The sequence below is a fragment of the Anastrepha ludens genome, chromosome 3 (genome assembly GCF_028408465.1).
Source record: "Anastrepha ludens isolate Willacy chromosome 3, idAnaLude1.1, whole genome shotgun sequence".
Taxonomy (NCBI): domain Eukaryota; kingdom Metazoa; phylum Arthropoda; class Insecta; order Diptera; family Tephritidae; genus Anastrepha; species Anastrepha ludens.
The window spans coordinates 25939940-25954911 of NC_071499.1; the positions used below are offsets into that span (position 1 = coordinate 25939940).

The following is a 14972-nucleotide window of genomic DNA, read 5'->3' on the forward strand; positions in this document are numbered from 1 at the left end:
ACATTTATCATAAAAAGTTTAAATATTAAAAACATAAATTGTTGGCCCTAAACTGATAATAAAAATATAGGAAATTTAGTTGGTCATATAATTTTTTCGTTGGTGTATTAGGGAATCCGCTGCGTAAAATTAATTGATTATTTGAAACGCTAAGCAATCAGAGACTATTCAAGAAATGAAACATAAAATCGAAGTTGCCATTGAGGAGGTACATAGGTAGGTAGTGATGGTTGCCCAGAGAGTGGGCCCACTTGGACGAAAGAAGTTTGGTTCATCCTTTGTGATACCATTGCAAGAGGTGGGAAAAGGACGACAGGACGAAAGGGAAAGGGGTGGGGAGGGTTGATTGTTTGTGGGCTATGAACGCTGACTAGTCTGCGGTTGTGTTAGTATCTTTATGCTGCTGATGAAGTTCATCAGATTTTTGTTATCAAGGCCTGCTATATCAGCCGGTGTAGAAAAGAAGTGAGAACCAAGATACTTAAATATATATTAGTCCCGCGAGAGCTGGGCAGCTAAGGAGTATAGCTGACGCAAAAAGGACTCGAAGTGATTCCGAGTCTCACGGCATGTATACCCCGCGGATAGTGCCCTGTGAGGATGCCGAAGAAATTTGAGAGATGAGATTTTATCATCCTCAGAATATCCCTCGAACGCCTCCTATCGAAACGTGGCCAGAAGGACTTCGCGATCTTACACGTTCGTGTACTTACCCAGCGTTCGCTGAGTTGGTGCAAAGCCCATCCTTCCAGGAGTAGAGCGCAGGTTTTCAAGGGGATCCCGATCCTCTCCTTTCGCGGGCACACTACCTCACAGGTCCCTTGTCTGTCCAGCTCGTCGGCTTCGCAGTTTCCAGCAATGTCACTGTGACCAGGTACCCAAATTATCTTTATATCGAAGAATTCTGATGCAATCGAGAGAGAGACCAAGCATTCCCTGACCTTTTTCGAATGCATCATAATAGAGCCTAGGGCCCTAATTGCCGGCTATCGGAGTAAATATTTACCTTCTTAACAGTTATTACGCAAGTAAGTAGCCAGTCAGCTCCTTCTTTAATTGCGGCCACCTCTACTTGGAACACACGACAGTGATCCGGTAACCTGAATTTGATGGGGAGCTCTTTGCAGAATACTCCTCCTCCAACCCTACCGTCCAACTTCGAGCCATTGAGGAGCCGAAACTCGCGAAAATGTAGTGAAAAATCGGATTGACAAAGCAGGCTGCTGTAAAACCAGCCATTGTAAAACCAGCTATTGAGAAACTCTGTATTTTTCTTTAAATTAAGTCGAAATGTCGATTATGACTATCAGGAAGCTGGTTTGATTTCCACATCAGTACTCTCCTTTGTTAACGTTAACTACTCTCCTTCACTCAATAACGAACTAACAATTCTTTTTTTTCTCATTTAGTAAAAAAGTTATTCAAAATTGATCAATTTTGCGCCACCTTGTATATACTTCCTTTATTTGTAATCGAAATTAATTTTATTCCAAGCGATAGATGGACCATTTCTCTTATTACTGGGAGTAAATTTTTGTCAAAGTATTTACACTGGCTGGTGTAGGTGTTTTTTTTTTTTTAATATCTAATTTTTCTAAATTTTTTTATATTATTTTTTAATATTTTTCGAGCTAAACTTTTCTCATAAAAGAAGTGCAGAAATTAAGCCTGGCCTTGATTTTTGTTTGAAATTTGTCTTGCGCATTTTCTTCCACAAGAAATTCACGTCTATACGGAATGAAGCGCAAAACTCCGTCAGAAAAGAAAAAAAACATAATATTATATTAATATATAAAAATATTAAAAATCTATTCCATTTCTAAAAATTTACATTAAAAAGCTCAAGTTTCAGATAAAATTTCTAAAAATTTATATTAAAAAGCTCAATTTCAGATACAAATTTTTTGAATTTACAAAAATTTTGTGTAAAATTCTAAAGTTATGTTTTGGTTGAAGAATAAAAAAAAAACAAAATAAAATAAAATATCAATAAAACCCAACTCGAAAAACATTGTAAATATTAAAAAAAATCACCATGCCTTAGTTATTTATTTATGTATTTATTAACTTATTTATTTATTTTTTAGTTAATTAATTTATTTTTTTTTTTTCTTACTTTAAATATTTTTTTGTATATTTTTTTAATTTTATTTCTTAATTTCTCAATTTATTTTTCTTTTTTATTATTATTTTTTTCTTACTTTAAACATTTTTTTTGCATATTTTTTTAAATTTTATTTGTTAATTTCTTAACTTCAAAAATTCGATCGAAAAAATTTTTACGGTTTTTGAAGTTTAGAATATCAAATAAAAAAAAAATATCAAATTAAAAAATTAAAAAATCTCCAAACTGAATGGTTTGGGCATTAAACTTAAGAGGAGGACTTGGCAAATGGAAGGGGTTCGCAAATGCAATCTGTTTAGCGAGAATAAGGATTAATAATAATTTCTTAACTTATTTATTTATTCCTTTAATTATTTATTTTAATTTTTTTCTTTCTTTAAATATTTTGTGTATATTTTTTAAAATTCATTTCTTAACTAATTCATTAATTATATTAATTTATTTATTTTAATATTTTTTCCCCTTAATTTGTTTTTATATATTTTTAAAATATTACAATATTTCTTAATTTATTCATTTATTCTTATTTATTTTAATTTTTGTTTTCTTTTTTTAAATATTTGTTTATATATTTTTTTAAATATTATTTCTTAATTAATTTATTTATTTATTTCTTAATTTATTTATTTTTAAAAAGTGCAGTACAATTATTACTATCAACCTAAAAAACCAAGAAATCGCTAAAAATATATGAGCACCACCCTGTGTATTGAGTAATAAATGCATTTTATTTGAGCTTTCTTGCATTACAGCGCTTTCTTGCCTCTTTTCCTCTTTCCAGCCGTTTCACGTTATAGCCTAGTGTTCACATTATCGTGAGTGCGCTGTATAACAACTTGCACATTTAAGTGGGCACAAACATATCTACGCGCACTTGTATATGCATATATGTAAATATGCGCGTATCTACGTCAACCCTTTGTATGAGGTTTTTTTTCTTGTTTTTGTTTTTATAAATGGTTTATTTACTATTCATTTAAGTTACGATACGCTCACTGGTGGGTTCTTGAAGTTTGATTTGATTGGCGCTCACTTGCGCTCTTTCTCGCTCTTTGGCGCTCGCGCCTACTCTACACCGCATTGCACTAGTTTTGTTGGAGACCCTCTGAACTGATACAAAAGCCAACAACAGCAATCGCACTAGCAAGCAAGCAGCTGGTTCTGGCGCTGGTGCTTTTGGGGCTGTTGTCAGTCATTGATTGTAACTGTTGGACGACACCAGTAAACGACGGTATAAAACAGCTACGGCGCGTACTCAGCACTAACAAAAACAAAATCGCTCAGCACAATTCGGTCGTTTCATCACACTTGCTGGCTACGACAACAAATACACGCATACGTATAAATATTTTATGCATACATGCACACACATACTTGTACTTGTAGGCAAGTGTAGTCGTATGTAAACATCAACCAGCCACCCAGTCAGTCAGCCAGCCAGCCAAGCAGTCAACTAGTCAACCTAACATTGAGGCATTCAGTTAGTCGGTCGCTCGGTCAGCTGTTTTGTGTTTGTTGTCTTTGCTCTGTGCGCTTCATTTTTGCGCCACCTCTGCGACTACATTTATTCGAGCATTTCAAGCGCAAAGTGTTGTGTGTGTCGCGCGTTTGTCGTTATCGGTGCCGCAGTGTTTTAACATTTAGTCGGATATAATAATTTATATTTAATTAATTTATTTCATAGTAAAATAACGCATAAATTGATATTAACATCAAGAGGCGTTTGTGCGTGTGTGTGTCAGTTTGCAATGTCAATTGAAATAAATAGTCATATTTAGTGGAAAAGTGTTGAAAAAAAAGCGGATGAGCTAAAAACAAAAACAAAAAATAGCTACAAGTACATACAGAGCAAAGGCGCAACGGAAGTTTCAAAAGGCAAGTTTTATGGGTTCTATGGTAAATATGAATAGATAAAACTAAGTGTTTAAATAGTAAAACAGGGGCGCTGCTGCAACTTCAATTGAAAATAGTTGAGAAGCGAGAAATCAGATTGGCTCTTAGCGCACATGAAAATTTCGGTAGTTGGATGCAGTAGTTGGTTTGTTAAATTAATTTATTTATTTTTTAAATAAATAGTGCCAACAAAAAGGTGTTTTTTCTTACTTAATTCTTTTATTTTTTTTTTTTATTTTGTATATTTGCATGCACTGTAGGAATACAATTTTTTTTTCGCATGCATTAACTATTTCGCAAAATGTGATAATTGAAGGACCAATAAATTAAAAAGTGCGGTGAAAAGTGTGGCTTACTGTTGAAATAATTTTATGAAATATGTTTCACAACAAATTCGCTCACATGAGCAGTGCAATTTTCTTCGAAATTTCTGCAGTGTTGAGCTGGCGTTATGCAACTGTGTGTGCGAGATGAATATAGTGAAAAGCGACATTGAACTTTGACATTTAAAGTTGATGAGCGCAGTATAACCTTGAAAAGGAGGGAGTTGGCTGCGAGCTATTTTTAAGTGATTTTTAAGTGACTTTTTTTAATGTTAAGCAACTTTAGAGCAAGCATGCGGCTGATTCATGTAAATTAAAGTACATCACGGATGAATAGAAATTAATATGTGGATTTTAATAAATAAAATAAAATAAAATAAAATAAAATAAAATAAAATAAAATAAAATAAAATAAAATAAAATAAAATAAAATAAAATAAAACAAAATAAAATAAAATAAAATAAAATAAAATAAAATAAAATAAAATAAAATAAAATAAAATAAAATAAAATAAAATAAAATAAAATAAAATAAAATAAAATAAAATAAATTAAATTAAATTAAATTAAGTTAAATAACATAAGATAAAATAAAGTAAAATAAAATAAAATAAGGGAATAAATAAAAAAACAAATTTTTGCTATAAATGGAGGTGCAATGGAATTTAAAAAAAAAACTCGTGCTAAAAAATGTGTAAACGAAAAAATTTATTGCTAATAAACGCAAATAGCCAAGCGAGTGAGTGAAGCTAATACTTTTTTTTAATAAAACGATGTAAATAAATTTAAATTAAATGTAATAAAATTAATGTAATAAAATTGAATTAAAATTAATTAAATTAAAAGTAAGCATCCATTTAATTAAAAAAATAAATTTTTACGTGCATGCAGGACTGATATTTTCCACGCTGCGTAAAACTTTTTGTGTGAATTTTTGATAAGTCGTTTTGCTCAAATTTTTGTAAAACAGAACACGTTCGAAAATTTAAATATTCCGCATTACTTTTAACTAAAAAAAATGTTGTAAATTTTTTTAATTTTATTGGTAATTTTTTTTTATTTTTTATTTTTTTTTTATTTGGCCAAATTTTTGTCAGCTGAATGGCTGAATGTATGAGGACAAAATCATGAAGAAAATCGTGAAATTGCGAAAAAAGAGCAGAGCGAAATAATTTTAAACACAAATATATTTGCTATGCGCAAATTTTAAAATTTTTCTGAATACTTTTTCAAATGTTTTTGAATATTTTTTTTTTTTTTTTTTGAAATTTTAATCTCTTTTCTGGCGCCTAAGAATAGAAAAGAATTAAATTTTTTTGCATTTTCGTGCTACAGCAGGCATAATAAAAACCACGCATTACGATAATTTACCCGACGTTGAGCACCCGGGTCTGACCTGACTGGCTTTTCCGACTTTGGGCGTGAATTTAACATTTTTCTATTATAGCTCTCGAATTGAACTTCCAGGTAGCTGCCTAAAACTTAATTTTCTATCGATTTATGAATGTAAACTTTTAAAAAGGATCCTCGAAGAGTCGAAGAAGACGAAAAAAAAGACCATTCGGCAATTCTGCTTACTTTCTTTACCCCACCTGATACTAATTCATGCCCCTACGATTTCGTCGCACATACACCCCGTTCCAAATGAATGTAATGTAACTTTTTAAATTTTGCACAAAATTTTTTGAATTTCCTCAAAACTTTCAACTTTTTAACCAGCATATTTAGAATTTTTCTGGATATGCAGTTTTATGGCCCATTAAATTTTAGTAGAACAAAGTACAAGTTTGAAGTCCGTTGATTTTTGGAATTTTTTTTATTGACGTTACTAGGCTTTTTCCTCCATTAAAAAAAAAATCGAGTAAGAACTTTGCGTGGAACCAAAATGCGTGGGAGCTCGGCGCACAAAAAATGATAAAAATCAACGGTAATTCTAGTCACTTGAAACTTACCAAAAATTGAATGAGATAAAGAGCACAACCGAAAAATTTTGTTTAGACAACAAAATGTTTTGATGAAAGTTCGAAACATTTTTTAAAAATTTTAAAACTTGTTGTTATGTGGTTTTTGTTGTAGTATGAGCTATATATTTATCCGAAGATTGTAGTGTGTTTATAATTTAGCAACCGGATGTAAAATAAAATAAAATTATTGGCAGTTAGGGTAAGTACAGGGTGACGCAAATTTTGTTTTACAATAACTTTTTTAGTAAATACAAAAAAAAAAAAACAATTTATTTTGATTTGTCTAGCTTCCTAGTGTCGAAAAGGACTGATGTACGACGCCCTTCGCAAAAATTATAAACTTTCCGTCAGGGTGATTAATTTTGTGCCACCCTGTATATGCTTCATTTTCACAGAAACTTTTGCCCAGTTTCTTAAACTTTGTATATAAAAAGAAATTATTAGCAGTTAGGGCAATTACAAGGTGGCGTAAATTTGGTGTTTGAATAACTTATTTAGGAAACACAAAAAAAATGTTGATTTGTCTCGTGCAGAAGTTTCAAATATGAGTGACGTAGGCTACCATTTGCAAAAATTATAAAACTTGCTATTAGGTGGCGCAAATATTGTCTTTGAATAGCTTTTTTTGTAAATACAAAAAAAAAATATTTTGTGTGGAAATCTTTTTTTTTTACCAAAGCGCGCTCCATTACTCGTCGATCTTTTTACTGCAACTCTATAGTTCACAAGTGCCAAATATAACTGATGTACGACGCACCTCGCAAAATTATAAATCTGCCGATGGGGTGATTAATTTTGCGCCACCCTATATATGCTTCATGTTCACAGAAACTTTGTGCCCAGTCTCTTAAACTTTGTATATAAGCAGAAATTAAAAATAGTTAGAGAGCAAGGTGGCACAACTTTGGTTTTTGAATAACTTTTTCAGTAAATACAAAAACAAAAAAAAAATGTTGATTTGTCTCGTTCACAAGTGCGAAATATGTCTGATATACGACACCCTTCGCAAAGATTATAAATCTTCCGATGGGGTGATTATTTTTACGCCACCCTGTATATGCTTCATTTTCCCAGAAACTTTGTGCCCAGTTTCTTAAACCTTGCACACTTAGGCCAAAAGAAAGTACAAGCAAATTTTTTCACACTCAGATGCAAACAACTGATAGTTTTATATTGAAATTTTCACTTTCCGCTTAACTTTTTCAAGTACACATACCTACACAAGTAATTAAAATTCGCGAAAGCTAGCACTTACACATACATAGGTTTTCCATCTAGATAAAGAATCTGAAAGTATCAAAGAGCAAAGTGTGCAAATTTAATGTTTAGATGAAATCGAAAGCAAAAAATCACCAGAACCAACCACAACCGTTTTTCTCAAGCAGAACCAAAGCATTAAAATGCAAATCACATACATTTAATACAAACATACAAACACTTTATCATTTAATCGTAAACATTCATACACTCCATTTAGATGTGAAATTCTTTGCAACTCTTTTCGACAATTTCCCCGTTTGCATAGCCGCGCACGTTTTTATCGGCAATTACAGAAATTCGATTTTTTATTTTCGCACAGAAAAACAACTGCGAAACATACAAACATATACGCATATATATGTACGCACATACAGACATACGTTTTACATTTAATGCTTATTCATGGAATTCAAATCGACTCGCATTATCAGCAACGACTCGTGCAATGAATAGACGTATCTACGTACGAAAGTCTGTAGCAAACGTTGACGGGGAAACCACCATAAAGTATATTAGCGATTACGCGCTAGTCCGTCCATTCTATAGTCCACTGAATAACATCAGCCGCATACAGCAAATCAACGTCATCGCTTGATGAAATTCACGTTTTTTACTTCAATGTTTCAGATTTGCGTTCTGGCGCGTAACGCCAGCAATGCAATTAAAACTTAAATAATTGCGAGTATCTCTATTCTAAATATTCCACCGGTTTATCGCGCAATTCGAACGTTTTCGCAAACTTCAAAAAACAAAAACAAACAAAAAATAGGAAAATCAAAAATTTATCGCGCTGTGAAGGCAGTTAAAAACGAAGGGGAATTCAATTTCAAAGCGCACTTTGCTTTCATCATTCGATGTTCACCTTTTTTTTATTTTTTTCATTAAAATTCACTGTCGTGTTTGCGTGCAGTATTCAAAAATAAAAGTGTGTTTACCATTAAGAGTAAATTAGATTAACTCAGCAAGTACGCACAAGAGTCCTTTCAATGTCCTGTTACTGCAATCGATAGTTTGCTAGTAGAAGCAAAACAAACAAAACAAATACAATGGGGTGCCATGCAAGCCGCAATTTGCGGAAAATTAATTATTTTTATGCGCTATGAAGAAATTTATGAGGTAATTTTCACTCCCTTACGAGCTCAGGATTTTGATGTACGACTCTTGATATGCTCGCCCTAACTACGAGTATTCCTTACTCTACGAAAAAAGCTTGGCACCGTCAATAAAAAAAGTTTGCAAAAATCAACGTGATTTTATATTGACGTTAAACTGGTACTTTGTTATACGAAAATTCAATGTGCTATAAAACTGCATACTCAGAAAAATTCTAGAAATGCTGGTTAAAAAGTTGAAGGTTTTAATGTTGAAGGTTCTTTTTGAAAAATAAATTTAATTTTAATTTTTTGTGAACACTCTGAAAAACTCTAGAAATTCTGGTAAAAAAGTTAAAATTTTTAATGATGTTTTAAAAATTAATTTTTCTGCATACTCAGAAAAATTCTAGAAATTCTGGTTAAAAAGTGGAAGGTTTTAATGAAATTTTGAAAAAACTAATTTTTTAATTTTAATTTTTTCTACATACTCTGAAAAATTCTAGTAATTGTGATTCAAAGATTGGAAAATTTAATGGAATTTGGAAAAAAATAATTTTTTCTGCATACTCAGAAAAATACTAGAAATTCTGGTAAAAAAGTTGGAAGCTTTAATGGAATTTTAAAAAAAAAATTTAAAATTTTAAGTTTTTCGAGTACTTACAAAATTGCTAAAAATTCTGGTTGAAAAGTTGACGGTTTTAATGCAATTCTGAAAAAAAAATTTAACGATTTAAATTTTTTCTTAATACTCAGAAAAATTCTAGAAATTCTGACTAAAAAGTTGACAGTTTTAATGAAATTTTGAAAAACGATTCTAAAATCTTTTAATTTTTTCAGAATACCCAGAAAAATTTTAGAAAATATGATTAGAAAGTTAAAAGTTTTGTTGAAATTTTGAAAAACATTTCTAAATTTTTTTAATTTTTTCTTAAAACTCTGAAATATTCTAGAAATTCTGATTGAAAAATTGAAGGTTTTAATGAAATTCTGTAAAAAAGCAATTTTAACAATTTTAATTTTTTTTTAATTCTCTGAAAAAATCTAGGAATTCTGGTTGAAATTTTTTTTAATTAAAAGATTAAAAATTAAAAGAAAAATGTTGTACAAGGTAAGCTGCTAAGCTTCAGCATTGGTTTGCATGGTTTTTGTTGTAGTACATATCTTTAGTATCGGGTGTTTCTCTAGCTGCATGAGAACTATCGAAATCGCTAACTTTGGCTTGACAGCTGATAATGGCAAACTTTGTTGCCATTTCTGTTCAATAAGGTTCGGCAAGTCATCATGAATCGTTTAACGCCAGCACAACGCCTCCAAATTGTGGAAATTTACTTTGAAAGAAAAAATAAATAAAACTGTTCGCGAATTGTCTAGTTCACGGGTGTCAAAAATGATTGAGCGATGACGCCAGTTGCAAAACTTATAAATCTATTGTATAGGATGATAAATTTTGCGCCACCCTTTTTTTCCTTGTTCCCTCCTCTCGGGAGCATAGGGCCTCGTCAAGACTCTTCAATCGTTCTATGCTGTTGTCTTTGCACCGTCCCATTAAATGTCTGTACCGCGAGCTCTGCTCCCTTGCGGATTCTATCCTTTTTATAGTAGCATAAATTGTGCAAAAGAGAAGGTGAAAATGTTAAGGGCTTGCCGAGATATAGCGGATCAAAATTTTGATGCTTTTTATGCAAGTATTTTCAGGTCATTTCTATTGGCTGCACATGCGTACGAGTACAAGATAGGGATTGCTATCACGCACAAATGCAGGAAATGTAGAGAGGATGTTGAGGAAATTTTAGAACATCTTCTGTGAGTTTGTCCGGCATTATTAAAAATGCTTTTAAAATGCCTGGGAGCCCCACTGTTTGAGGGTCTGGAGGACGTCTCAAGAGCGGATCTTCCAGCTCTGCTTAGATTCGCCAAAAGCACTGACATCCTACATGATGTCTTCTTGAGGTATTCATCTTGAGGTATTGGTCTACCGCCCAGTTTCACCAATCAATTTAAAATTTATCAGGCTGGTGAAATTTAAAGTTGTCCAATTTCAATAAGAGACTTTGCTATAAGGAAAACAAAGTTGGATATTTTCTATAGAATTTTTTTCTAACTTTTTCTAACAAAATTATGCAAGAAGCTGTGAAAATTACTTTTGAATTTCCTTTTAATTTCAAAATTTTTAATTTTTTTGGTTGTTTTTTTTTTATTCCGAATTTTTTTTTTTTTTTTGTGAATTATGCTCGCATGGAAGTTTAGAACTTTTCTTTTTAAAATGATACCTAACTTTTCGGGGAGTGAAAAAATTTCATTATTAAATTTGCACCTCAAACGCACCATTCCGCCAAGGCGCCGTGCTTCGAAAATTCTTTCTCGATTTTTTTTTTTTTAATTTCGACATTTTTGCTTTTTTTTGATTTTTCATTTATGCTCCCATGAAAGCTTGTAGTTTTTCTTTCAAAATTATACCTAATTTTTTAAGAAGACAAAAAAATTTCATCAATAAATTTTGGTCTCAAACGCATTCCTCCGCCACGGCGCCATGCATTGAAAATTCTTTGCTATAAGAAAAGCAAAATGGGTATTTTCTATGCATTTCGAACTTTCCGAAATTTTTTTTTTTTAATTTCGACGTAGTTGATTATTGTTTTTTTATTATTAAATGTTGACCTCAGTGACGCATTCTTCCACCGTCGAGCAACCTGTAGTTGCTAGAAAAAAACCAAGTTGAGTGCCGTAACTTTGCTATGATTTGTGCGTGTTCGGCGGCATATCTGTATAAGTTGGGGTTCCCCTTACTGCACTTAAGGATTAACTTTTAAAAAGATATTTCATAATTCAAGTAAATCACAAATTTCTACGTATTTTACAAATTTAAAATTTATTTATTTATTCTGAAATCAAGTAAATAAATTATTTCTATGCAATGAAACAAAATTCTGATGAATAGAAATAAAACTCACAATTTTGCTGGAAAAAAGGGCAACTCAGAAAATTATCGCTGCCAAGTGAGATATACAAAACAAAAAAAAATAAAAAACAAAAAAAAAATAAACAAAAAACAAATAAAAAAAATAAAAAAAAAGATAAAAATAAAAATAAAAGCACAAAATAAAAATAAAAATTACTAATACCGCTTAGTGTTTAAAACCAATAAAAACAAACAAAACACAACAAAAGGAAAAAAAATATTTAGAAAAATATATTTATTTTGGGAAAAAATGTCAAATAAAGGATTTTCCAATAAGAGGTGTTATTCTCGTAAAATATCAAAGGTTTCCTGTGGCACGTAGCGCCGTCTTGTTGAAAATAAACGTTGTCCAGACCAATACCATCCAACTCCGGCCATAAAAAATCGTTAAACATCTCTCGATAGCGCAACCCATTCACCGTAACTGTTGCTCCAGCTTCATTTTCGAAAAATTAAGGTCCAATGACTACGCCGGACCATAAACCCCATCCACCAAACAATCACACGTTGAGGATAGAGAGGCTTTTCAACTATAACTCTTGGATTTTCTGAGCCCCAGATCCTACGATTTTGCTTGTTGACGAAGCCACCGAGTTGGAAATAAGCCTAATCACTCAACATGATTTTTCGATTGAATTCCGGATCATTTTCATGCATTTCAACGACCCAATCAGCAAAAACACGACGTTGTTGATGATCGGCCGGCTTGAGTTCTTATGTGAACTGGACTTTATAAGCCTTAGGCCCCAAATCTTTATGCAATGTAATCTTCATGTAATGACGTTTGTGGAATGCCGAATTCCAAAGATAGACGAGGAATGGACAAACCTGGGTTTTCTTCAACACTTTCGGCTACAACAGCAATATTTTCGATTTTCGGCTGTGCTTGAGCGACGTGAACGGGTTTTATTCTTCACATCACTAACTTTTCCCAACAGCTCGAAGTTTTTCACCAATTTCTGTATTGCGGTCCGACAAGGTGCTTCACGATGACCCAAAAATGTTCGAGTTCTACGACGGATCGTCTCTGCCAAATTTTCACCATTTCTATAGTGAATTTTAGTAATTTCAATGCGTTCCATTTTTATTAATGGCGTAGCTTCTACTTGTCAAATGTCAAAAAATGACAGCTTCGAAAGTGACATCTACCGAAATAGCGGGCTATTCAAAATAACACCTGTTATTGGAAAACTCTTTATTTGTCTGCAAATATCGTTCATCGAGTTAAATGGATGGATGGATAGTATATATTTTAACTTCATGTAAAGCGAAACACACTTAAGCCTGTTTTTGCTTCTAACTGTGAATTTTATTAAGTGATTTTCATTCAATCCCAATTAATTTTTTTCTCTACAAGTATTTAACGTTCATACCCTCGTTATTTTCTCAAATAAGCATAGAAGAAAACACCCAGCACCGTCAGCAAAAAAATTGTCAAAAATCAACGCGATTTTTGAGCTCCTTTTTTTCTAGGTTAGGTTAGGTTAGGTTCACCTGGCTGGCTGAAAGCCATCACATAGACCTATTGATCCTTAGTGTTACCAGATGGATCTAGACCCTTACCTTTCTTTGTAGTAGACATCTTGTAATCCGTCTGCGTCTATCCCCGAGAGGCATTCTAAATTCTCATATTGTAAAGCTCCTAAGCATTTTAATCTGATTCTAGCTAATGCAGGGCAAGAACATAGAAGGTGTTCTAGCGTTTCTCTCTCTTCTAGTTCATTGCAAAATCTGCAGCCAGCGTTGTCTGCAATTCCCACATTGTATGCGTGCGCCGCTAGCAAATTGTGGCCTGTCAGCATACCCACGATAGTTCTGCTTTCCTTTCTAGACAAAGCTAGTACGAATCTGGCGTATTTATCTGCATTTTGTATGCACATGGTTTTCGCGATTTTACAAGTGGCTAGGTTATTCCACCTCCTGTCTATCCGAGTTTTCATGTCCGCATCGATGTCATTGTATACCGTATTTAAAGGTTTCAGTATGTCGTTTTCTTGTTCGAATTGTCTGTAAACAGCGCTTTTGGCAATCTCATCTACAATCTCGTTTCCTGCAATGCCCCTATGTCCGGGTACCCAATCTATATGTAACCGTCTGTCTGCAGCTAATCTCTCTATGGCTTCCCTGCTTTTTAGATGAATTTTCATATGAGTTTATTGCTTTTATGGCAGCTTGGCTGTCAACGTATATACTTATTTTGGAGTTCCTTAATGTCTTTGCGATTGCTATGTCTGCAGCCTTTCCTACCGCACAGACTTCTGCTTGAAAGATACTACAGTGGTCAGGAACCTTAAATGGCTGCCTGATGCCTAGCTCTGCGCAATATATCCCTTCCCCTACTCCGTCTACCATTTTCGAGCCATCGGTATATATATTAAGAGTATTTGGGTTAGGGTTCATTCCTCTTTTCCATCCCTCTTCTTCTACTGTTGTTCGGAATTTCTTCACTCAATTGCATTTCGGAGTCATATATGTAGTCCATTTGGACCCTGTAACTCATGCCTATTGAGCTATGTCCGAATGTTTTACAGGTAAATTCGCGTGGGTCGCTGAGTCTTGCGGCAATCGGTGACAAGTTCAGTATTCTTTCAAGTGCTGCCGTTGGAGTAGTTCTCAAAGCATCTGTTATGCAGAGTACACCAAGGCATTGAATACTTTCCATGGGCTTTTTATATGTCGGTTGTCTTAGCGCAGAGCGCCGTATAGTAACATTGGCTTTACTATAGCTGAGTAGCACCAATAGCAGGAAATATACCCCATGTAACTCCCAGCATCTTTTTACATGCGTACAGGTATAGTGCGTTGCTGGCCTTTTTTTTCTCTCCAATATACAATACATATACATATATTGTACTTCCATGATAGTTTACTATCCAAAATTATTCCAAGGTACTTTGTGTGGTTTTTAAGAGTTAATTCAACGTCCTTTAGCTTCGGTGGTTGCCAATAGGGGATCTTGTACCTTCTAATAAAAAGTATCATATCCGTTTTATCAGCATTTATCCCTAGGCCTGCCTATGTTGTCCATTGGTGCACTACTGCGATTGTATTATTCATTATGTCACTTTCTTTTCTAGAAATTCTGATTAAAAATTTTCCATTTTAGATGCATTTTTTTTAATTTTTTTCTTTTTTTTTCATTTACACAAAGTTTGAAACTTAGATTTATATGGTTTTTGTAGGGGAATAAACTATATTTTTATGAAAAAATTATTAAAATTAAATAGGAAAGAAATAAATTGTCAAAATTTGTCCAAAAGTCCCTGTGCTAGAGTTATTAAACGCACTGCATATGGCTGATACACAGAAAAACAAGAAAATGCCTTTTTTAGAGAACTTCAAAATTGTATACAT

At 32.8% G+C, this 14972-nt stretch overlaps 1 protein-coding gene across 3 annotated transcripts in view; it reads left to right on the top strand.

The window, feature by feature from the left end:
• LOC128857218 (protein Tob1) overlaps positions 1–14972 on the top strand; it is a 90480-nt gene that overhangs the window by 7933 nt on the left and 67575 nt on the right. The window contains exon 2 of one of the 3 annotated variants that reach the window (XM_054092866.1): positions 3810–4163. The exons of the other annotated variants lie outside the window; for them this stretch is intronic. The gene's annotated coding sequence lies outside the window, so the exon portion shown is untranslated. The remainder of the gene's footprint in view (positions 1–3809; positions 4164–14972) is intronic. 3 annotated transcript variants of the gene reach the window in all.